We start from the raw sequence: 24,013 nt of genomic DNA on the forward strand, positions 1-24,013 counted from the left end.
AGAGGTGACCAAGAACCTGATGGTCACTCTGATAGAGCTCCAAAGTTCCGGCACAGCCAGAAGAGGACTGGCCACCCCTCATAGCCTGGTTCCTCTCTAGGTTTCTTCCTAGGTTTTGGCCTTTCTAGGGAGTTTTTCCTAGCCACCGTGCTTCTACACCTGCATTGCTTGCTGTTTGGGGTTTCAGGCTGGGTTTCTGTACAGCACTTTGAGATATCAGCTGATGTAAGAAGGGCTTTATAAATACATTTGGAGATTGGAGAAGCTTCCAGAAGGACAACCATTTCTGCAGCACCACCTATCAGGCCTTTATGGTAGAGTGGCCAGATGGGAGCTACTCCTCACTAAAAGGCACATGACAGCCTGCTTGGAGTTCACCAAAAGGCACCTAAAGGAGTCTCAGACCATGAGAAATAAGATTATCTGGTCTGATGAAACCAAGATGGAACTCTTTGGCCTGAATGCCAAGCGTCACGTCTGGAGGAAACCTGGCACCATCCCTACAGTGAAGCATGGTGGTGGCAGCATCAATCTGTGGGGATGTTTTTCAGCTACAGGGACTAAGAGACTAGTCAATATCGAGGGAAAGATGAGTGGAGAAAGTACAGAGAGATCCTTAATGAAAACCTGCTCCAGAGCGCTCAGGGCCAAAGGAAGCAATCACACAATTTTTCTTCCCCCAAAAATGACCCTTTCTAGTTTCTATCATACTAATTCACACCCCTCATCTCCCAAAATCCCACTGCCTCCAGTCCAACAAAGATGAACTGACCAGCAGATCAGCTTCAACTCCAGTAACATTGCCATGAGCAAACGATGACCCCCCTCCCACCCAGTAATAAATGGAATAAAGGAACACGAGCGAGTCATCATGCAACCTGACGGGAGGATTCCAGGCTTAGAGCTGACCATGACAAGACAGCATAAATAGAACATGACAGAGACAGAGACAGAGAGAGACGGAGACAGAGACAGAAAACACAAAGATAATTACTTTACACATTGGAAAGAATTTACAAAAAAAACAGAGCAAACTAGAATGCTATTTGGCCCTAAACAGAGAGTACACAGTGGCAGAATACCTGACCACTTCCTAACATCCTGCCAAATGTATGACCATATTAGAGACACATATTTCCCTCATATTACACCGGCCCAAAGAATTGGAAAACAAATCAAATTTTGATAAACTTCCATATCTATTGGGTGAAATACCACAGTATGCCATCACAGCAGCAATATTTGTGACCTGTTGCCACAAGAACAGGGCAACCAGTGAAGAACAAACACCCTTGTAAATACAACCTATATTTATGTTTATTTATTTTCCCTTTTGTAATTTAACCATTTGCACATCGTTACAACACTGTATATAGACATAATATGACATTTGAAATGTCTTTATTCTTTTGTAACTTGGGATTGTAATGTTTACTGTACATTTTTTATTGTTTACTTCACTTTTGTTTATTATCTATTTCACATGCTTTGGCAATGTAAACATATGTTTCCCATGCCAATAAAGCTCCATAAATTGAATTGAAATTGAATAGAAAGAGAGAGAGAGATGGAGATAGAGAATGAGGGAGAGAAACAGGGAGTGTGTGAGAATACAGTGGCTTGCGAAAGTATTCACCCCCTTGGCATTTTTCCTATTTTGTTGCCTTACAACCTGGAATTAAAATGTACTTTTTGGGGGTTTGTATCATTTGATTTACACAACATGCCTACCACTTTGGAGATACAAAGTCTTTATTGTGAAACAAACAAGAAATAAGACCTAAAAAAAGAAAACTTGAGAGTGCATAACTATTCACCCCCACAAAGTCAATACTTTGTAGAGCCACCTTTTGCAGCAATTACAGCTGCAAGTCTTTTGGGGTATGTCTCTATAAGCTTGGAACATCTAGCCACTGGGATTTTTGCCCATTCTTCAAGGCAAAACTGCTCCAGCTCCTTCAAGTTGGATGGGTTCCGCTGGTGTATAGCAATCTTTAAGTCATACCACAGACTCTCAATTGGATTGAAGTCTGGGCTTTGATTAGGCTATTCCAAGACATTTAAATGTTTCCCCTTAAACCACTCGAGTGTTGCTTTAGCAGTATGCTTAGGGTCATTGTCCTGCTGGAAGGTGAACCTCCGTCCCAGTCTCAAATCTCTGAAGACTGAAACAGGTTTCCCTCAAGAATTTCTGTATTTAGTGCCATCCATCATTCCTCCAATTCTGACCAGTTTCCCAGTCCCTGCCGATGAAAAACATCCCTACAGCATGATGCTGCCACCACCATGCTTCACTGTGGGGATGGTTTTCTAGGGGTGATGAGAGGTGTTGGGTTTGTGCCAAACATAGCATTTTCATTGATGCCAAAAATCTACATTTTTGTCTCATCTGACCAGAGTACCTTCTTCCATATGTTTGAGGACTCGGAGAGATGTAAGAGAGATGTAAGAGAGAGAATGAGTGAGGGCGGGAGAGAGAGAGAGAGAGAGAGAAAGAAAGAGAGTGGAGGGAAATAGGGAGTGTGTGTGTGAGAGAGAGAGAGAGAGAGAGAGAGAGAGCGAGAGAGAGGGAGCGATAGAGAGAGAGAGAGAGAGAGAGCTGCATTTCCTGACAAAATGTAAAAAAATATAAAACAATTAGAGAGTGTCATTTCCCCAAATTTGAAACCCTTATTCAAGGTTTTAAAGACCTCTCTGATGAGGATAGGCTAAGTTGAGGGACAGTGTCTGACAGACCAATAAACCTGCACATGTCCTCAACTGTATGATTATTGTTATTGTTGAATGTATGGTTATATTGACCGTTGGTTATTGTTGTTACTGTTGTCCCGTTGACAATTTTTGATTCTCATTTTTATTTATTTTTATATTGTAAATATCCAAAGTAAGCTTTGGCAATATGTACATTGTTACGTCATGCCAATAAAGCGAATTGAATTGAATTGAATTGAGAGAGAGAGAAAAAGGAGCGAGAAGCAGAGAGAGCATGTCTGTTGTCTTCATGTAGTGTGCGTGACATCACAGTGAATCAGGTTGGTTTCCAGATGGCTGGGCTGTAGAGGGTCATTTGGTTCTCGAGGTATCATGGTGATAGTGTTCCAAATAGCACCCTAGTCCTTGTATAATGCACTACTACTGGACCCCTATGGGTCCTGGTCAAAAGGAGTGCACTATATGGGAAATATAGTACCATTAGGGAAGAGTTACAGTACATCAGGGCCCTGCTCTGCCTGCTGACAGGACAGGACAGGACGTCTCTCTGAGAGACAAACATCAGGGCCCTGCTCTGCCTGTTGATATTACAGGACGTCTCTCTGAGAGACAAACATCAGGGCCCTGCTCTGCCTGCTGACAGGACAGGACGTCTCTCTGAGACACAAACACACACATGTACACTCACACACATAGTAACATACACACACACACACACACACACACACACACACACACACACACACACACACACACACACACTGAGTGAACGAAACATTAAGAACACCTGCTATTTCCTTGACAGACTGGCCAGGTGAGTCCCGGTGAAAGCTATGATCCCTTATTGATGTCACTTGTTAAATCCACTTCAATCAGTGTAGATGAAGGGGAGGAGACAGGTTAAATAAGGAGTTTTAAGCCTTGAGACAATTGAGACATGGATTGTGTATGTGTGCCATTCAGAGGGTGAATGGGTAAGACAAAAGATTGAAGTGTCTTTGAACGGGATATGGTATTAGGTGCCAGGGGCACCGGTTTGAGAGTATCAAGAACTGCAACACTGCTGGGTTTTTCACGCTCAACAGTTTCCCGTGTGTATCAAGAATAGTCCACCACCCAAAGGACCACCCAAAGGACCACCCAAAGTCCACCACCCAAAGGACATCCAGCCAACTTGACACAACTGTTGGAAGTATTGGAGTCAACATGGGCCAGCATCCCTGTGGAACGCTTTCAACACCTTGTAGAGTCCATGCCCTGATGAATTGAGGCTGTTCTGAGGGAAAGGGGGGGGGTGCAACTCAATATTAGGAATGTTAGGAACATAAACACACACGCACAGACACACACCTCCTGAGGCAGAGACAGCCAAGGCAGAGAGAACCAATCCAATGTGACCTCCGTAATGACTCTCTAGTGACATATGTTCTCCCAGAAGTCACACACCATTACCCCCGAGAGCCTGAAGGTAGGACCTACAGTTATAAACAACACACTGGATACTGGTTTTTCTGTCAGTCGTTTACATGCGAGTCCTGTGAAATCTGTCCTGGACTCGGTTTCCATTTCTGCACATTACCCCATTGAATCGGAGTCTCTCCTCTACTGACATGTGATCGCGGCTTGTATTTAAAACACAAAATACCCACTAAATATAAGCTACAAGCATCGTCTGTATACATGCTGTCAGTGTCATGGAGATCTACGACAGAGCATGTCCCCACCCCCCGCCAGGACAGTCAGCTAATTGGCTCCCGAGTGGTGCAGCGGTCTAAGGCACTGCATCCCAGTGCTAGAGGCGTCACTACAGACCCGGGTTCGATCCCGGGCTGTATCACAACCGGCCGTGATCGGGAGTCCCATAGGGCAGCACACAATTGGCCCAGCATTGTTTCTAACTGACTTGCCTAGAGGTTAAATAAACAAATAAGGTTAATAAACAAATAAAAATGGCACCCTATTCTCTGTAGTGCACTACTTTTGACCACATGGCCCATAGAAAATAGGGAACCACTTGGGACGTAACCTATGTCTGTTCCCCTCCCAGGTTTGGAGGTTAGAAAGGACCTGCTATGTTAGCAAGGACCTGTTTCTAATTATGTTCCGGGCCCCTGACCACCCCCTCAAGAAAATAAATCGTCCCCCGGCTGGGGACCCCTGCAGTACAGCATCACTTATGCTTATTTTCAAACCTGTTATTTTTCTGAGTGTCAAGTAACCTTCACTCTACAGAACAGGCCTTGAATAGAGACCCAGACAGAGTGTCTTCAGAACCCTATTTTTGGGACGCAGCCCAGGAGAAAATAAATAGAAAGGATAATAATGTAGTAGCTAAACAAACACAGTGGAGACGGAAAGGACTACGAGAGAGAGAGAGAGAGAGAGAGAGACTGTCCATTTTTAAAGTATATAGATTTGGTCTGTATTTGATAAGCCGTCACAAACCAAATTCTCGTCGTAATGGCTGGCTATCACAAGTAGTCTAAATGAACACATTGCTTTAAACACAAACACCACAATGTGGACATTCACACTAACAAACTCTTACACAGTCCCAGACAGTAAGTTGTCAGCATCCTGACAACCCTGACCCACACCCACAACACAGGAAGCTGCTGAGGGCTTATAATAATGGCTGGATGGAACGAATGGAAACTTTGGGTTTGATGTACTTGATACCATTCCAAATATTCCGCTCCAGTCATTACCACCAGCCAGTCCTCCCCAATTAAGGTGCCACCAAACTTGTGTTACCAACACTTCTGACCCAGAAGCAACCTGCCATTTACCTGTTGGGTGGTTAGGGGTCAAGAGGTCAAGAGGTCAAAGGTGAGGGCCGATATACTTGAGTGTTTGTGTGTGAAAATACTTGAGCGTTTGGCCATCGTTCATACAGATGTAGGATCTTAATTTGAGCCAGTTTGCTACAGCAGGAAAATCATCCTGCAGCAACAGGAAATGTGAATTATTATGTGGAATATAATTAATGGACATATTTGTAGGGGTTGATACATGTTTCGTTTCGTATGGGAAAATCAAGCCTGAAATTTCAAAGTGGAAATTAAAAACTTCAGAATCCCTATTCTGCAACAGGGTGATCAAATTAAGATACTGCCTCTGTATATAATATTTCTAGGCTAACTATATAGGGAATAGGGCTCTGGTCTAAAGTAGTGCACTATATAGGGAATAGGGCTCTGGTCTAAAGTAGTGCACTATATAGGGAATAGGGCTCTGGTCTAAAGTAGTGCACTATATAGGGAATAGGGCTCTGGTCTATAGTAGTGCACTATATAGGGAATAGGGCTCTGGTCTATAGTAGTGCACTATATAGGGAATAGGGCTCTGGTCTATAGTAGTGCACTATATAGGGAATAGGGCTCTGGTCTAAAGTAGTGCACTATATAGGGAATAGGGCTCTGGTCTATAGTAGTGCACTATATAGGGAATAGGGCTCTGGTCTATAGTAGTGCACTATATAGGGAATAGGGCTCTGGTCTATAGTAGTGCACTATATAGGGAATAGGGCTCTGGTCTAAAGTAGTGCACTATATAGGGAATAGGGCTCTGGTCTATAGTAGTGCACTATATAGGGAATAGGGCTCTGGTCTATAGTAGTGCACTATATAGGGAATAGGGCTCTGGTCTATAGTAGTGTTTTATATAGGGAATAGGGCTCTGGTCTATAGTAGTGCACTATATAGGGAATAGGGCTCTGGTCTATAGTAGTGTACTATATAGGGAATAGGGCTCTGGTCTATAGTAGTGCACTATATAGGGAATAGGGCTCTGGTCTATAGTAGTGCACTATATAGGGAATAGGGCTCTGGTCTATAGTAGTGTTTTATATAGGGAATAGGGCTCTGGTCTATAGTAGTGCACTATATAGGGAATAGGGCTCTGGTCTATAGTAGTGCACTATATAGGGAATAGGGCTCTGGTCTATAGTAGTGCACTATATAGGGAGACATCTGGGAAGCAACAAACGTCACACTCTCAGGTTGTATAACCATGGTGATGTTCACGGAATGTTCTTGATGCAATCTCTTGTTAGAGAATCTCTCGTGACAGACGTAAACGTTGAAGGCTTAATCCAGTGCACATATTCTCATTGGCACAACTACAGCTGAATGTGTATTGTCTCTATAGGTCCAGAATATATAGGTCCATAATCTATAGGTCCAGAATCTATAGGTCCATCATATATAGGTCCATAATCTATGGGTCCATAATCTATAGGTCTATAATCTATAGGTCTATAATTTATGGGTCTATAATGTATGGGTCCATAATCTATAATATATAGGTCCATAATCTATGGGTCCATAATCTATAGGTCTATAATTTATGGGTCTATAATCTATGGGTCTATAATCTATGGGTCTATAATCTATAGGTCCATAATATATAGGTCTATAATATATAGGTCTATAATATATAGGTCTATAATCTATGGGTCCATAATCTATAGGTCTATAATCTATGGGTCCATAATCTATAATATATAGGTCCATAATCTATAGGTCTATAATTTATGGGTCTATAATCTATGGGTCTATAATCTATGGGTCTATAATCTATAGGTCTATAATCTATAGGTCTATAATATATAGGTCTATAATCTATGGGTCCATAATCTATAGGTCTATAATCTATGGGTCCATAATCTATAATATATAGGTCCATAATCTATAGATTATAGAATCTATAGGTTCATAATCTTGCATTAGTTGATCAGGTGTGATCACAAGCACACCCCATGAGGTTAATAATTCACTGGCCTGAATCCACCCTTTTCTCACTCTGGAGTGGCAATAGTATTGTAATTATTCTAGTGTATCAAGAGTCACACTTAAAGATATAGCCTAGTCACTCTTACAAAGAACACACCATTCACCAATTCTTTACAAGGGTGGATCTATCACAGCTAAAACACAACCACACCCAACCTACTCCCTGCATAGAGACAGCAGATAAACACACACACACGCAATATCAACTGTTGATGGGATTAGGTTAGTGTGATCCACAGAGTTAGAATGTGACGTCATCGTGTACAGAGGAAGGTCATGTAATGACAGACTATGAACAGAGAGAGTGAGAGAGAACTGAAAGAGATAGAGAGAGAAAAAAGAGAGAGAAAAAATAGAGAGATAGAGAGAAACAGAGAGAGATAGAGAGAGAGAGAGAGAGAGAGACACACTGCCCACAAAATGAGGTGGAAACTGAGCTGCACTTCCTAACCTCCTGCCAAATGTATGACCATTTAGAGAAACATATTTCCCTCAAATTACACAGATCCAAAGAATTCAAAAACAAACCTGATTTTGATAAACTCCCAAATCTACTGGGTGAAATACCACAGTGTGCCATCACAGCAGCAAGATGTGTGACCTGTTGCCACAAGAAAAGGGCAACCAGTGAAGAACAATCACCATTGTAAATACAACCCATATTTATGTTTATTTATTTTCCCTTTTGTACTTTGACCATTTGCACATCGTTACAACACTGTATATATACATAATATGACATTTGTAATGTCTTTATTAGTTTGGAACTCCTGTGAGTGTAATGTTTACTGTTAATTTTTATTGTTTATTTCACTTTTCTATATTATCTACTTCACTTGCTTTGGCAATGTTGTTAACATATGTTTCCCATGCCAATAAAGCCCCTTGAATTGACAGAGAGAGACAGAAACAGTATCTGTTTCTATTTCTCTCTCTCTCTCTATCACTCTGTTCTTGTGTACAGTGAGGGAAAAAAAGTATTTGATCCCCTGCTGATTTTGTATGTTTGCCCACTGACAAAGAAATGATCAGTCTATAATTTTAATGGTAGGTTTATTTGAACAGTGAGAGACAGAATAACAACAACAAAAAATCTGCATGTCAAAAATGTTATAAATTGATTTGCATTTTAATGAGGGAAATAAGTATTTTACCCCCTCTCAATCAGAAAGATTTCTGGCTCGCCTTTTATACAGGTAATGAGCTGAGATTAGGAGCACACTCTTAAAGGAAGTGCTCCTAATCTCAGCTTGTTACCTGTATAAAAGACACCTGTCCACAGAAGCAATCAATCAATCAGATTCCAAACTCTCCACCGTGGCCAAGACCAAAGACCTTTCCAAGGATGTCAGGGACAAGATTGTAGACCTACACAAGGCTGGAATGGGCTACAAGACCATCGCCAAGCAGCTTGGTGAGGTGACAACAGTTGGTGTGATTATTCGCAAATGGAAGAAACACAAAAGAACTGTCAATCTCCCTCGGCCTGGGGCTCCATGCAAGATCTCACCTCATGAGTTGCAATGATCATGAAAACGGTGTGGAATCAGCCCAGAACTACACAGGAGGATCTTGTCAATGATCTCAAGGCAGCTGGGACCATAGTCACCAAGAAAACAATTGGTAACACACTACGCCGTGAAGGACTGAAATCCTGCAGCACCCGCAAGGTCCCCCTGCTCAAGAAAGCACATATACATGCCTGTCTGAAGTTTGCCAATGAACATCTGAATGATTCAGAGAACAACTGGGTGAAAGTGTTGTGGTCAGATGAGACCAAAATGGAGCTCTTTGGCATCAACTCAACTCACCGTGTTTGGAGGAGGAGGAATGCTGCCTATGACCCCAAGAACACCATCCCCACTGTCAAACATGGAGGTGGAAACATTATGCTTTGGGGGTGTTTTTCTGCAGGGGACTGGACAACTTCACCGCATAAAGGGACGATGGACGGGGCCATGTACCGTCAAATCTTGGGTGAGAACCTCCTTCCCTCAGCCAGGGCATTGAAAATGGGTCGTGGATGGGTATTCCAGCATGACAATGACCCAAAACACACCGCCAAGGCAACAAAGGAGTGGCTCAAGAAGAAGCACATTAAGGTCCTGGAGTGGCCTAGCCAGTCTCCAGACCTTAATCCCATAAAAAATCTGTGGAGGGAGCTGAAGGTTCGAGTTGCCAAACGTCAGCCTCGAAGCCTTAATGACTTGGAGAAGATCTGCAAAGAGGAGTAGGACAAAATCCCTCCTGAGATGTGTGCAAACCTGGTGGCCAACTACAAGAAACGTCTGACCTCTGTGATTGCCAACAAGGGTTTTGCCACCAAGTACTAAGTTATGTTTTGCAGAGGGGTCAAAAACTTATTTCCCCTCATTAAAATGCAAATCAATTTATAACATTTTTGACATGTGTTTTTCTGGATTTTTTTGTTGTTATTCTGTCTCTCACTGTTCAAATAAACATACCATTAAAATTATAGACTGATCATTTCTTTGTCAGTGGGCAAATGTACAAAATCAGCAGGGCATCAAATACTTTTTTCCCCTCACTGTATATACTGTATACAGTACCAATCAAAAGTTTGGAAACACCAACTCATTCAAGAGTTTCTTTATTTTTACTATTTTCTACATTGTAGAATAATAGTGAAGACATCAACACGATGAAATAACACAATCATGTAGTAACCAAAAAAGTGTTACACAAATCAAAATATATTTTATATTTGAGATTCTTCAAAGTACCCATCCTTTGCCTTGATGACAGCTTTGCACACTCTTGGCATTCTCTCAACCAGCTTCATGAGGAATGCATTTCAATTAACAGGTGTGCCTTCTTAAAAGTTAATTTGTGGAATTTTCCAACAGTCTTGAAGGAGTGATATCACCTCTAGCGAGTCTATATGCTTTATGGAAAAAGGGTGTGTCCATAATGACAAATCTAAATAGCCAACCTACAACTGGTAAAAAGCTGTACGTGCACACGACGTGCACACACGCTGCTCTGTCTCCGTTACTCAGCTGCCTCTGCCAAGGCACTCTCTCAACCAATGGACACACATCTCTCTGGCCCACTCACTCACTCACTCACTCACTCACTCACTCACTCACTCACTCACAGCCTGTCCACTGCCTGATGGTCAGCAGCAGGTCACAGTGATATACAGTACCAGGCAAAAGTTTGGACACACCTACTCATTCAAGGGTTTTTCTTTATTTTACTATTTTCTACATTGTAGAATAATAGTGAAGACATCAAACTATGAAGTGACACATATGGAATCAAGTAGTTACCAAAAAAGTGTTAAACAAATCAAAATATATATTATATTTGGGATTCTTCAAAGTAGCCACCCTTTGCCTTGATGACAGCTTTGCACACTCTTGGCATTCTCTCAACCAGCTTCACCTGGAATGCTTTTCCAACAGTCTTGAAGGAGTTCCCACATATGCTGAGCACTTGTTGGCTGCTTTTCCTTCACTCTGCGGTCCAACTCATCCCAAACCCTCTCAATTGGATTGAGGTCAGGTGATTGTGGAGGCCAGGTCATCTGATGCAGCACTCCATCACTCTCCTTCTTGGTCAAATTGCCCGTACACAGCCTGGAGGTGTATTTTGGGTCATTGTCCTGTTGAAAAACAAATGATAGTCCCACTAAGCGCAAACCAGATAGGATGGCATATCGCTGCAGAATGTTGTGGTAGCCATGCTGGTTCAGTGTGCCTTGAATTCTAAATAAATCACAGACAGTGTCACCAGCTAAGCCCCCCCACAGCATCACACCTCCTTCTCCATGCTTCACAGTTGGATCCACACATGCAGAGATCATCCGGTCACGTACTCTGCATCTCACATAGACACAGCAGTTGGAACCAAAAATCTCAAATTTGGACTCATCAGAACAAAGGACAGATTTACACCAGTCTAATGTCCCTCACTCATGTTCCTTGGCCCAAGCAAGTCACTTCTTCTTATTGGTGTCCTTTAGTAGTGGTTTCTTTGCAGCAATTCGACCATGAAGGCCTGACTCACGCAGTCTCCTCTGAACAGTTGATGTTGAGATGTGTCTGTTACTTGAACTCTGTGAAGCATTTATTTTGCTGCAATTTCTGAGGCTGGTAACTCTAATGAATTTATCCTCTGCAGTAGAGGTAACTCTGGGTCTTCCTTTCCTGTGGCAGTCCTCATGAGAGCCAGTTTCATCATAGGGCTTGATGGTTTTTGCGACTGCACTTGAAGAAACTTTCAAAGTTCTTGAAATGTTCCTCATTGACTGACCTTCATGTCTTAAAGTAATGATGGACTGTCGTTACTCTTAGCTTATTAAGCTGTTTTTGCCATAATATGGTAATTTACCAGATAGGGCTATCTTCTGTATACCACCCCTACCTTGTCACAACACAACTGATTGGCTCAAATGCATTAAGAAGTTAAGAAATTCCACATGTTAACTTTTAACAAGGCACACCTGTTAAATGAAATGCATTCCAGGTGACTACCTCATGAAGCTGGTTGACAGAATGCCAAGAGTGTGCAAAGCTGTTATCAAGGCAAAGGGTACTTTGCTAAGAATCTCAAATATAAAATATATTTAGATTTGTTTAACATTTCTTTGGCTACTACATGATTCCATATGTGTTATTTCACAGTTTTGAAGTCTTCACTATTATTCTACAATGTAGAAAATAGTACAAATAAAGAAAAACTGAGTAGGTGTGTCCAAACGTTTGACTGGTACTGTGTGTATATATATATATATATATATATGGGGGATCTTAGCTAAATCATCAGCTCAGATGGATAGTTGTGAGAATGCTGTTTGATATAGGGGTCTCTTCCTATCTCAAACTCCCTTTCTACCTCTCTCTCTCTCTCTCTCTCTCTCTCTCCCTCCCCCCCTCCCTCCCCCCTCTCTCTCTCTCTCCCCCCCCCCCCCCTCTCTCTCTCTCCCTCTGTTCAGGCCATTTTTGGAGCTGCTGAGTGCCAGGCTTCCTAACAACAACACAGACAGACAACAGAAATGGGGATATCAGCTTGTGATACTCACCCTCACAGAGACAAAGCCAAGGCACTCACCCTCACAGAGACACAGCCAAGACACTCACCCTCACAGAGACACAGCCAAGACACTCACAGTCAGAGACACAGCCAAGACACTCACCCTCACAGAGACACAGCCAAGACGCTCACCCTCACAGAGACACAGCCAAGACACTCACCCTCACAGAGACACAGCCAAGACACTCACCCTCACAGAGACACAGCCAAGGCGCTCACCCTCACAGAGACACAGCCAAGGCGCTCACCCTCACAGAGACACAGCCAAGGCGCTCACCCTCACAGAGACACAGCCAAGACGCTCACCCTCACAGACACAGCCAAGACGCTCACCCTCTCAGAGACACAGCCAAGACACTCACCCTCACAGAGACACAGCCAAGACACTCACCCTCACAGAGACACAGCCAAGACACTCACCCTCACAGAGACACAGCCAAGGCGCTCACCCTCACAGAGACACAGCCAAGGCGCTCGCCCTCACAGAGACACAGCCAAGACGCTCGCCCTCACAGAGACACAGCCAAGGCACTCACCCTCACAGAGACACAGCCAAGGCACTCACCCTCACAGAGACACAGCCAAGGCGCTCACCCTCACAGAGACACAGCCAAGGCACTCACCCTCACAGAGACACAGCCAAGGCACTCACCCTCACAGAGACACAGCCAAGGCACTCACCCTCACAGAGACACAGCCAAGGCGCTCACCCTCACAGAGACACAGCCAAGACGCTCACCCTCACAGAGACACAGCCAAGACACTCACCCTCACAGAGACACAGCCAAGACACTCACCCTCACAGAGACACAGCCAAGGCGCTCACCCTCACAGAGACACAGCCAAGACACTCACCCTCACAGACACAGCCAAGGCGCTCACCCTCACAGAGACACAGCCAAGACACTCACCCTCACAGAGACACAGCCAAGACACTCACCCTCACAGACACAGCCAAGGCGCTCACCCTCACAGAGACACAGCCAAGGCGCTCACCCTCACAGAGACACAGCCAAGGCTCTCACCCTCACAGAGACACAGCCAAGGCGCTCACCCTCACAGAGACACAGCCAAGACACTCACCCTCACAGAGACACAGCCAAGGCGCTCACCCTCACAGAGACACAGCCAAGGCTCTCACCCTCACAGAGACACAGCCAAGACGCTCACCCTCACAGAGACACAGCCAAGGCGCTCACCCTCACAGAGACACAGCCAAGGCGCTCACCCTCACAGAGACACAGCCAAGGCGCTCACCCTCACAGAGACACAGCCAAGGCGCTCACCCTCACAGAGACACAGCCAAGGCACTCACCCTCACAGAGACACAGCCAAGACACTCACCCTCACAGAGACACAGCCAAGGCGCTCACCCTCACAGAGACACAGCCAAGACGCTCACCCTCACAGAGACACAGCCAAGGCACTCACCCTCACAGAGACACAGCCAAGACACTCACCCTCACAGAGACACAGCCAAGACACTCACCCTCACAGAGACACAGCCAAGACGCTCACCCTCACAGAGACACAGCCAAGGCTCTCACCCTCACAGAGACACAGCCAAGGCGCTCACCCTCACAGAGACACAGCCAAGGCGCTCACCCTCACAGAGACACAGCCAAGACGCTCACCCTCACAGAGACACAGCCAAGGCGCTCACCCTCACAGAGACACAGCCAAGACACTCACCCTCACAGAGACACAGCCAAGACACTCACCCTCACAGAGACACAGCCAAGACGCTCACCCTCACAGAGACACAGCCAAGACACTCACCCTCACAGAGACACAGCCAAGGCGCTCACCCTCACAGAGACACAGCCAAGGCGCTCACCCTCACAGAGACACAGCCAAGGCGCTCACCCTCACAGAGACACAGCCAAGACACTCACCCTCACAGAGACACAGCCAAGACACTCACCCTCACAGAGACACAGCCAAGACACTCACCCTCACAGAGACACAGCCAAGACACTCACCCTCACAGAGACACAGCCAAGGCTTCTCTTTCTTTTCCTCTGCCTTTGTTTTTCCACGTTTCCTTTTTGTTTTGGGGTGAGCACCTCTGGTGACTGGTGTCTCTGCCTTTCAGAGAGTCTAGCCGGTCAGCTTGCCTTCGTTATATCTCTCTCTCTCTTCGCTTTCTTTTGCTCTTTCTTCCTCTCTTGGCCTCCTCAACCTGAATAGGGTTTTAAGAGAAAAACGTTGTTCCCAAGTCCAGTGATCATCAGGTTGTGCTAGTGCTGTGGTTTAGTGGCTCTTTCTACTCCCCTCCCGTCCTGGTATGCCCAACAACACTAACCCTAACCCTCCCTTTCCCTCAGTAACTCTTTAACAGACACATAAACCCTCCCATCCCCACCTCTCTTGCTTGCACACACTCTCGCTCTGCTTCCCACTCTCCTCCACTCTCTCTCTCGCTCTGCTTCCCCCTCTCCTCCACTCTCTCTCTCGCTCTGCTTCCCCCTCTCCTCCACTCTCTCTCTCGCTCTGCTTCCCCCTCTCCTCCACTCTCTCTCTCGCTCTGCTTCCCCCTCTCCTCCACTCTCTCTCTCGCTCTGCTTCCCCCTCTCCTCCACTCTCTCTCTCGCTCTGCTTCCCCCTCTCCTCCACTCTCTCTCTTTTCTCTCTTTCAGCCACTCTGCCTTTAGCTCTCAGCCCCCCCTCTTTCTCTCTCTCCTTCTCTCTCCTCTCTGCTTTTCGTCTCTGTTCCTCCCAGCTGGTAGTTTCAGGCGTGTTCTCTGCTCAGTCAGCACTGAACACATATAGAGAAGGGGAGGGGGGGCTTCTGATTGGCTGGGGGAGGGGGGCTCAGCTGGAGTAGTCGAGAATCTGATTGGCTAGGTGGAGTGCAGGGGAAGCCAAAGCTCCGCCCACCTGCTCAGTCTGTTTTCAGAAGCAGAGAGAGCAGAGAACGCTCTGAAAACAGCCTTTCTCTCTCTCTGTGTGTGTGTGTGTGTGTGTGTGTGTAACAAGTGTTTCTATGTATATGGTTGTAATGTGTGTGTATACGTAAATGGGAGTGAGTAGTAGTATGTAGCTTAATTGTGTGAGTGTGTCTGAGTGTACATGTGTGAGTGTACGTGTGTGAGTGTGTTTGAGTGTACATGTGTGAGTGTACGTGTGTGAGGGTGTTTGAGTGTACATGTGTGAGTGTGTGTGAGTGTACGTGTGTGAGTGTGTTTGAGTGTACATGTGTGAGTGTACGTGTGTGAGTGTGTTTGAGTGTACGTGTGTGTGAGTGTGTGTGAGTGTGTTCAATCGTCACGTTGTTTCTTCCACTGTGTTGTCACTAAATAGCTCTCACCCAGTTAACATGCTGTTCACTATTACCACACACACACACACACACACACACACACCCAAACAGGAAGTGGAGCTCCTGTAGTTTAGCTGATAAAGTGTGTTCTCTGTGCCCAAAGATAAGCCCTCTGCTCTGCTGCATGAGAAAACCCCCAGTGTGTGTGAGGATGGGGGATGGGGGATGGAACACTGGGGTGTATTTTTACATTTTCATTCTCTTAGGCACCAGACAGCGTTTATTTACAAATGGTTCGTTTTAACACACACAGTTAGCTTTCCCACAACGGTGTCAAGCATCAGTTACTCTAAACCAGAAGCTCTAACCTGCTTCCTAGCTCATGTTAAGGAAGGTTTAAAGAAGGCATGTATGTGTATGTGTGTGGATCAAATCTAATTTTATTTGTCACATGCGCCGAATACAACTGGTGTATAGACCTTACAGTGTAATCCTTACTTACAAACCCTTAACTAACAATGCAGTTAAGAAAATACACACAAAAAAAAGTAAGAGATAAGAACAACAAATAATTAAAGAGCAGCAGTAAATAACAAGAGCGGGGCTATATACAGGGGCTATATACAGGGGCTATATACAGGGGCTATATACAGGGGCTATATACAGGGGCTATATACAGGGGCTATATACAGGGGCTATATACAGGGGGTACCGGCACAGAGTCAATGTGCGGGGGCACCGGTTAGTTGAGGTAATATGTACATGTCACTATGTAAAGATAATAACAGAGAGTAGCAGCAGCGTAAAAGAGGGGGGGGCAATGCAAATAGTCTGGGTAGCCATTTGATTATATGTTCAGGAGTCTCATGCCTTGGGGGTAGAAGCTGTTTAGGACCTAGGGCCTCTTGGACCTAGAGTTGGTGCTCCGGTACCGCTTGCCGTGCGGTAGCAGAGAGAGTCTATGACTTGGGTGGCTGGAGTCTTTGACAATTTTTAGGTCCTTCCTCTGACACCACCTGGTACAGAGGTCCTGGATGGCAGGAAGCTTGGTCCCGGTGATGTACTGGGCCATACGCAATACCCTCTGTAGCGCCTTGCGGTCGAAGGCCGAGCAGTTGCCATACCAGGCAGTGATGCAACCAGTCAAGATGATCTCGATAGTGCAGCTGTAGAACCTTTTGAGGATCTGAGGACCCATGCCAAATCTTTTCAGTCTCCTTAGGGGGAATAGGTTTTGTTGTGACCCCCTCACGACTGTCTTGGTGTGCTTGGACTATGTTAGTTTGTTGGTGATGTGGACACCAAGGAACTTGAAGCTCTCAACCTGCTCCACTACAGCCCCGTCGATGAGAATGGGGATGTGCTCGGTCCTCCTTTTCCTGTAGTCCACAATCATCTCCTTTGACTTGATCACATTGAGAGAGAGGTTGTTGTCCTTGCACCACACAGTCAGGTCTCTGACCTCCTATAGGCTGTCTCAGCGTTGTCGGTGATCAGGCCTACCACTGTGTCATCAGCAAACTTAATGATGGTGTTGGAGTCGTGCCTGGCCATGCAGTCATGAGTGAACAGGGAGTAGAGGAGGGGGCTGAGCATGCACCCATGAGGGGCCCCGTGTTAGGATCAGCGTGGCGGACGTGTTGTTACCTACCCTCACCACCTGGGGGGCAGCCCATCAGGAAGTCCAGGATCCAGTTGCAGAGGGAGGTGTTTAGTCCCAGGGTCTTTAGCTTAGTGATAAGCTTTGAGGTCACTATGGTGTTGAACGCTGAGCTGTAGTCAATGAATAGCATTCTCACATAGGTGTTCCTTTAGTCCAGGTGGGAAAGGGCAGTGTGGAGTGCAATAGAGATTGCATCATCTGTGGATCTGTTGGGGCGGTATGCAAATTGGAGAGGGTCTAGGGTTTCTTGGATAATGGTGTTGATGTGAGCCATTATCAGCCTTTCAAAGCACTTCATGGCTACAGATGTGAGGGCTACGGGTTGGTAATCATTTAGGCAGGTTACCTTGGTGTTCTTGGGCACAGGCACTATGGTGGTCTGCATGAAACATGTTGGTATTACAGACTAAGACAGGGAGAGGTTGAAAATGCCAGTGAAGACACTTGCCAGTTGGTCAGCGGATGCTCAGAGTACACGTCCTGGTAATGCATCTGACCCTGCGGCCTTGTGAATGTTGACCTGTTTGAAGGTCTTACTCATGTCGGCTGCGGAAAGCGTGATCCCACAGTCATCCGGAACAGCTGATTCTCTCATGCATGTTTCATGTATGTAGACAGCAACGAAAAATACAGATGAAAAAAACTCTAGGTGGATAGTGTGGTCTACAGCTTATCATGAGATACTCTACCTCAGGCGAGCAAAACCTTGAGACTTCCTTAGATATCGTGCATCAGCTGTCTTTCACATATATGCATAGGCCTTTGCCCCGTGTCTTAACAGAGGCTGCTGTTCTGTGCTGCCGATGGAGTGTATAACCCGCCAGCTGTTAATGTCATCGTTCAGCCACGACTCGGTTAAACATAAGATATTACAGTTTTTAATGACTCGTTGGTAGGCTATACGTGCTTTCAGTTCGTCCCATTTATTTTCCTACGATTGAACATTCACAGGACGGAAGGCAAAGGCAGATTAGCCACTCGTCGCCTGATCCTCACAAGGCACCTGGATCTTTTTCCACTAAATCTCAGTTTCCTTCTCCAGCGAATCACTGGGATCTGGGCCTGGTCGGGTGTCTGTAGTATATCCCTCCTGTCCGACTCATTGAAGAACTTTTCGTCCAGTTTGAGCAACCGCAGTTCTGATGTCTAGAAGCTTTTTTCAGTCATAAGAGACGGTAGCAGCAACATTATGTACAAAACAAGTTACGAACAACGTGAAAAAACAAACAAAATAGCATGGTTGGATAAGAGCAGATAAGACGGCAGCCCTCCCCTCCGGCGCCGTCATGTGTATGTATGTATGTATGTATGTATGTATGTATGTATGTATGTATGTATGTATGTATGTATGTATGTATGTATGTATGTATGTATATATATGTGTGTGTGTGTGTGTGTGTGTGTATGTACACTACCGTTCAAAAGTATGGGGTCACTTAGAAATGTTGTTATTTTTGAAAGAAAGGCAAATTTTTTGTCCATTAAAATAACATCAAATTGATCAGAAATACAGTGTAGACATTGTTAATGTTGTAAATGACTATTGTAGCTGGAAACGGCAGATTTTTTATGGAATATCTACATAGATGTACAGGGGCCCATTATCAGCAACCATCACTCCTGTGTTACAATGGCACATTGTGCTAGCTAATCCAGGTTTATCATTTTAAAAGGATAATTGATCATTAGAAAACCCTTTTGCAATTATGTTAGCACAGCTGAAAACTGTTGTTCTGATTAAAGAAGCAACAAAATTGGCCTTCTTTAGACTAGTTGAGAACCTGGAGCATCAGCATTTGTGGGTTTGATTACAGGCTCAAAATGGCCAGAAACAAAGAACTTTGTTCTGAAACTCGCCAGTCTATTCTTGTTCTGAGAAATGAAGGCTATTCACTGCGAGAAATTGCCAAGAAACTGAAGATCTCGTAAAATGCTGTGTATTACTCCCTTCACAGAACAGCACAAACTGGCTCTAACCAGAATAGAAAGAGGAGTGGAAGGCCCCGGTGCACAACTGAGCAAGAGGAGAAGTACATTACAGTGTCTAGTTTGAGAAACAGATGCCTCACAAGTCCTCAACTGGCAGCTTCGTTAAATGGTATCTGCAAAACACCAGTTTCAACAGTGAAGAGACGACGCCGGGATGCTGGCCTTCTAGTCCGTACTGTGAGACGCCTAAGACAGCGCTACGGGGAGACAGGATGAACAGCTGATCATCCTCGCAGTGGCAGACCACGTGTAACAACAGCTGCACAGGATCGGTACATCCGAACATCACACCTGCGGGACAGGTACAGGATGGCAACAACAACTGCCCAAGTTACACGAGGAATGCACAATCGCTCCATCAGTGCTCAGACTGTCCGCAATAGGCTGAGAGAGGCTGGACTGAAGGCTTGTAGGCCTGTTGTAAGGCAGGCCCTCACCAGATCTCACCGGCAACAACGTCGCATATGGGGACAAACCCATCGTCGCTGGACCAGACAGGACTGGCAAAAAGTGCTCTTCACTGACAAGTTGCAGTTTTGTCTCACCAGGAGTGATGGTCGGATTCACATTTATCGTCGAAGGAATGAGTGTTACACCGAGGCCTGAACTCTGAAGCGGGATTGATTTGAAGGTGGAGGGTCCATCATGGTCTGGGGTGGTGTGTCACAGCATCACCGGACTGAGCTTGTTGTCATTGCAGGCAATCTCAACGCTGTGCCTTACAGGGAAGACATCCTCCTCCCTCATGTGGTATCCTTCCTGCAGGCTCATCCTAACATGACCCTCCAGCATGACAATGCCACCAGCCATACTGCTCATTCTGTGCGTGATTTCCTGCAAGACAGGAATGTCAGTGTTCTGCCATGGCCAGCGAAGAGCCCGGATCTCAATCCCATTGAGCACGTCTGGGATCTGTTGGATCGGAGGGTGAGGGCTAGGGCCATTCCCCCTAGAAATGTCCAGGAACTTGCAGGTGCCTTGGTGGAAGAGTGGGGTAACATCTCACAGCAAGAAATGGCAAATCTGGTGCAGTCCATGAGGACGATATGCACTGTAGTACTTAATGCAGCTGGTGGCCACACCAGATACTGACTATTACTTTAGATTTTGACCCCCCCTCCCCTTTGTTCAGGGAAACATTATTCCATTTCTGTTAGTGACATGTCTGTGTGTTCATACAAATATTTACACATGTTACGTTTGCTGAAAATAAACGCAGTTCACAGTGAGATGTTTATTTTTTTGCTGAGTTTATGTATGTATATATGTACAGTTGAAGTCGGAAGTTTAAAACTCATTTTTCAACCACTCCACAAATTTCTTGTTAACAAACTATAGTTTTGGCAAGTTGGTTAGGACATAAGTCATTTTTGCACAATTGTTTACAGACAGATTATTTCACTTATAATTCACTGTATCACAATTCCAGTGGGTCAGAAGTTGACATACACTAATTTGACTGTGCCTTTAAACAGCTTGGAAAATTCCAGAAAATGGTGTCATGGCTTTAGAAGATTCTGATAGGCTAATTGACATCATTTGAGTCAAATGGAGGTGTACCTGTGGATGCATTTCAAGCCTTCCTTCAAACTCAGTGCCTCTTTGCTTGACATCATGGGAAAATCAAAACAAATCAGCCAAGACCTCAGAAAAAATGTTGGAGACCTCCACAAGTCTGGTTCATCCTTGTGAGTAATTTCCAAACGCCTGAAGGTACCACGTTCATCTGTACAAACAATAGTACGCAAGTATAAACACCATGGGACCACACAGCCGTCATACTGCTCAGGAAGGAGACACATTCTGTCTCTTAGAGATGAACGTACTTTGTTGCGAAAAGAGCAAATCAATCCCAGAACAACAGCAAAGGACCTTGTGAAGATGCTGGAAGAAACAGGTACAAAAGTATCTATATCCACAGTAAAACGAGTCCTATATCGACATAACCTGAAAGGCCGCTCAGCAAGGAAGAAGCCACTGCTCTAAAACCGCCATGTAAAAGCCAGACTACGGTTTGCAACTGCACATGGGGACAAAGATCGTACTTTTTGGAGAAATGTCCTCTGGTCTGATGAAACAAAAATAGAACTGTTTGGCCATAATGACCATAGTTATGTTTGGAGGAAAAAGGGGGATGCTTGCAAGCCGAAGAACACCATCCCAACCATGAAGCACGGGAGTGGCAGCATCATGTTGTGGGGGTGCTTTGCTGCAGGAGGGACTGGTGAACTTCACAAAATAGATGGCATCATGAGGCAGGAAAATTATGTGGATATATTGAAGAAACATCTCAAGACATCAGTCACGAAGTTAAAGCTTGGTTGCAAATGGGTCTTCCAAGTGGACAATGACCCCAAGCATACTTCCAAAGTTGTGGCAAATGGCTTAAGGACAACAAAGTCAAGGTATTGGAGTGGCCATCACAAAGCCCTGACCTCAATCCTATAGACAACTTTTGGGCAGAACTGAAAAAGTGTGTGCGAGCAAGGAGGCCTACAAACCTGACACAGTTACACCAGCTCTATCAGGAGGAATGGGCCAAAATTCACCCAACTTATTGTGGGAAGCTTGTGGAAGGCTACCCGAAACGTTTGACCCAAGTTAAACAATAGAAAGGCAATGCTACCAAATACTAATTGAGTGTATGTAAACTTCTAACCCTCTGGGAATATGATGAAAGAAATAAAAGCTGAAATAAATAATTCTCTCTATTATTATTCTGACATTTCACATTCTTAAAATAAAGTGGTGATCCTAACTGACCTAAGACAGGGCATTTTTACTAGGATGAAATATCAGGAACTGTGAAAAACGGAGTTTAAATGTATTTGGCTAAGGTGTATGTAAACTTCCGACTTCAACTGTATGTATGTGTGTAGAGGAAGGAACGTGCTGAATTAATAGTAGCTTGCAAAACAGAGGCTGTAAGTTCTTGAAACTGCTTGCTAGGCTGTTATGTGTACATAGAAAGGAAGTGATGGTGTGTGTGTCTTACAGAACAAAATAAGCTTCTTCTAAATATAGTAGAGTAGGAAGGGGGAAAGAAAAAGGGTGAGAGAGAGAGAGAGAGAGAGAGAGAGAGAGAGAGAGAGAGAGAGAGAGAGAGAGAGAGAGAGAGAGAAAGAAAGAGAGCAGAAGAGAGAAAGAAAAAGAGAGAGGAAGAGAGCACAACAGATACCAAACAGCGAGGAGAGAGAACAACAAGGGCTTCTGTTTCCAGTAGAGGTTCAAGTGGGTCATCTTGTCTGCTCAAAAAGCACCAGAAAGGGGACTTCAACACCCACCATCTCAGATTGTTCTAAAACGGTTTCTGTCGTTAGGAACAGAAGATTAGCATTTCTGAAACATTATTTTGTTGAAATATAATTTGATCTCTGAGAAATTAAGCGAATTGATTGCACCCACATTGGCCATTTTAATTTAAGGGATTCATATAATCTTCAACCTCCGAATTGGACCATAATTATTTTCTAATAATGAGTAAGACATGAGGTATCCAATAAAATGATCAATAGCCACCCACAGACCCCCCACAACCCACACAAATCCCACCCCAACAACCAGTATACGTTGTCAGTTCTCTATGTCTGACAAATAGTATGGAGTATTTCTTCTTCATACTATGTAATGTATTCCCTATGAATCTGGCAATGTTTTTTACCACCTTGTTCAGAGAAATGTCCCATTGAAGTCAAATGAATGATTTACCATAAATATGTGTGAAAGTATAAGGTTTTGCCCACTAGATGCCACTGTTCCTGCTACTGCCGCACCCTTTAATCCATTTTGCTGGTCTCTTGTGTTTATTAAATGGATCACAACATTTTCTTTGCAACTTTGGGTAGAAAACCAATAGCTTTTGCCTATGACAAAATACATTTTGTGGTCATCCTCACAATTCAAGCCAGTCCATGAAAGCACTTCAGTTTGTCCAGGAAACAGCCCCTGTGTTTGGGATTTATTCCCTTCAAAAAAGGTCTGGGTTAGACCATTCCTGGTGAACAAGCAAACTATTAGCCTACAGCAGTTCTAATGGTTTCAAGGTTATGGGCTCCAATGGAGGCTTCAGAATGTAATCACACACTTTGACTTTTTTCACATTTCGTTGTGTTACAAAGTGTGATTAAAATGGATTTAATTGTCTTGTTTTTCAAAGACCTACACTATATACTCTAATGTCAAAATGGAAGAAAAATGCAAAAAACATTTTTTATTATTATTATTATTATTATTATTATTATTAATAGAAAATAAAAAACACATATTTTGATTATATAAGTATTCAACCCCCTGACTCAATACATCTTAGAATCACCGTTGGCAGTGATTACAGCTGTGAGTCTTTCTGGGTAAGTCTAAGAGCTTTGCAAACCTGGATTATACAGTACAATATTTGCCAAGTATTCTTTTTAAAATTCTTCAAGCTCTGTCAAATTGGTTGTTGATCATTGCTAGACAGCCATTATTAACTTCACCATGCTAAAAGGCATTTTCAATGTCTATACTAATAGGTGCCCTTCTTTGTGAGGCATTGGA

General features: G+C 44.4%; 1 protein-coding gene across 4 annotated transcripts in view; it reads right to left on the reverse strand.

Annotated features, from left to right (window-relative positions):
* The window catches only part of LOC115200574 (protein FAM214B), a 50,731-nt gene that overhangs the window by 19,312 nt on the left and 7,406 nt on the right, over positions 1-24,013 (reverse strand). The window contains exon 2 of one of the 4 annotated variants that reach the window (XM_029763745.1): positions 14,546-14,745. The exons of 1 other annotated variant lie outside the window; for it this stretch is intronic. The gene's annotated coding sequence lies outside the window, so the exon portion shown is untranslated. Of the gene's footprint in view, positions 1-14,545; positions 14,957-24,013 lie in introns of those variants that run through there. 2 more of the 4 variants (XM_029763744.1, XM_029763747.1) reach the window with 2 other exon arrangements.

Source organism: Salmo trutta, chromosome 9 (genome assembly GCF_901001165.1).
Source record: "Salmo trutta chromosome 9, fSalTru1.1, whole genome shotgun sequence".
Classification (NCBI taxonomy): domain Eukaryota; kingdom Metazoa; phylum Chordata; class Actinopteri; order Salmoniformes; family Salmonidae; genus Salmo; species Salmo trutta.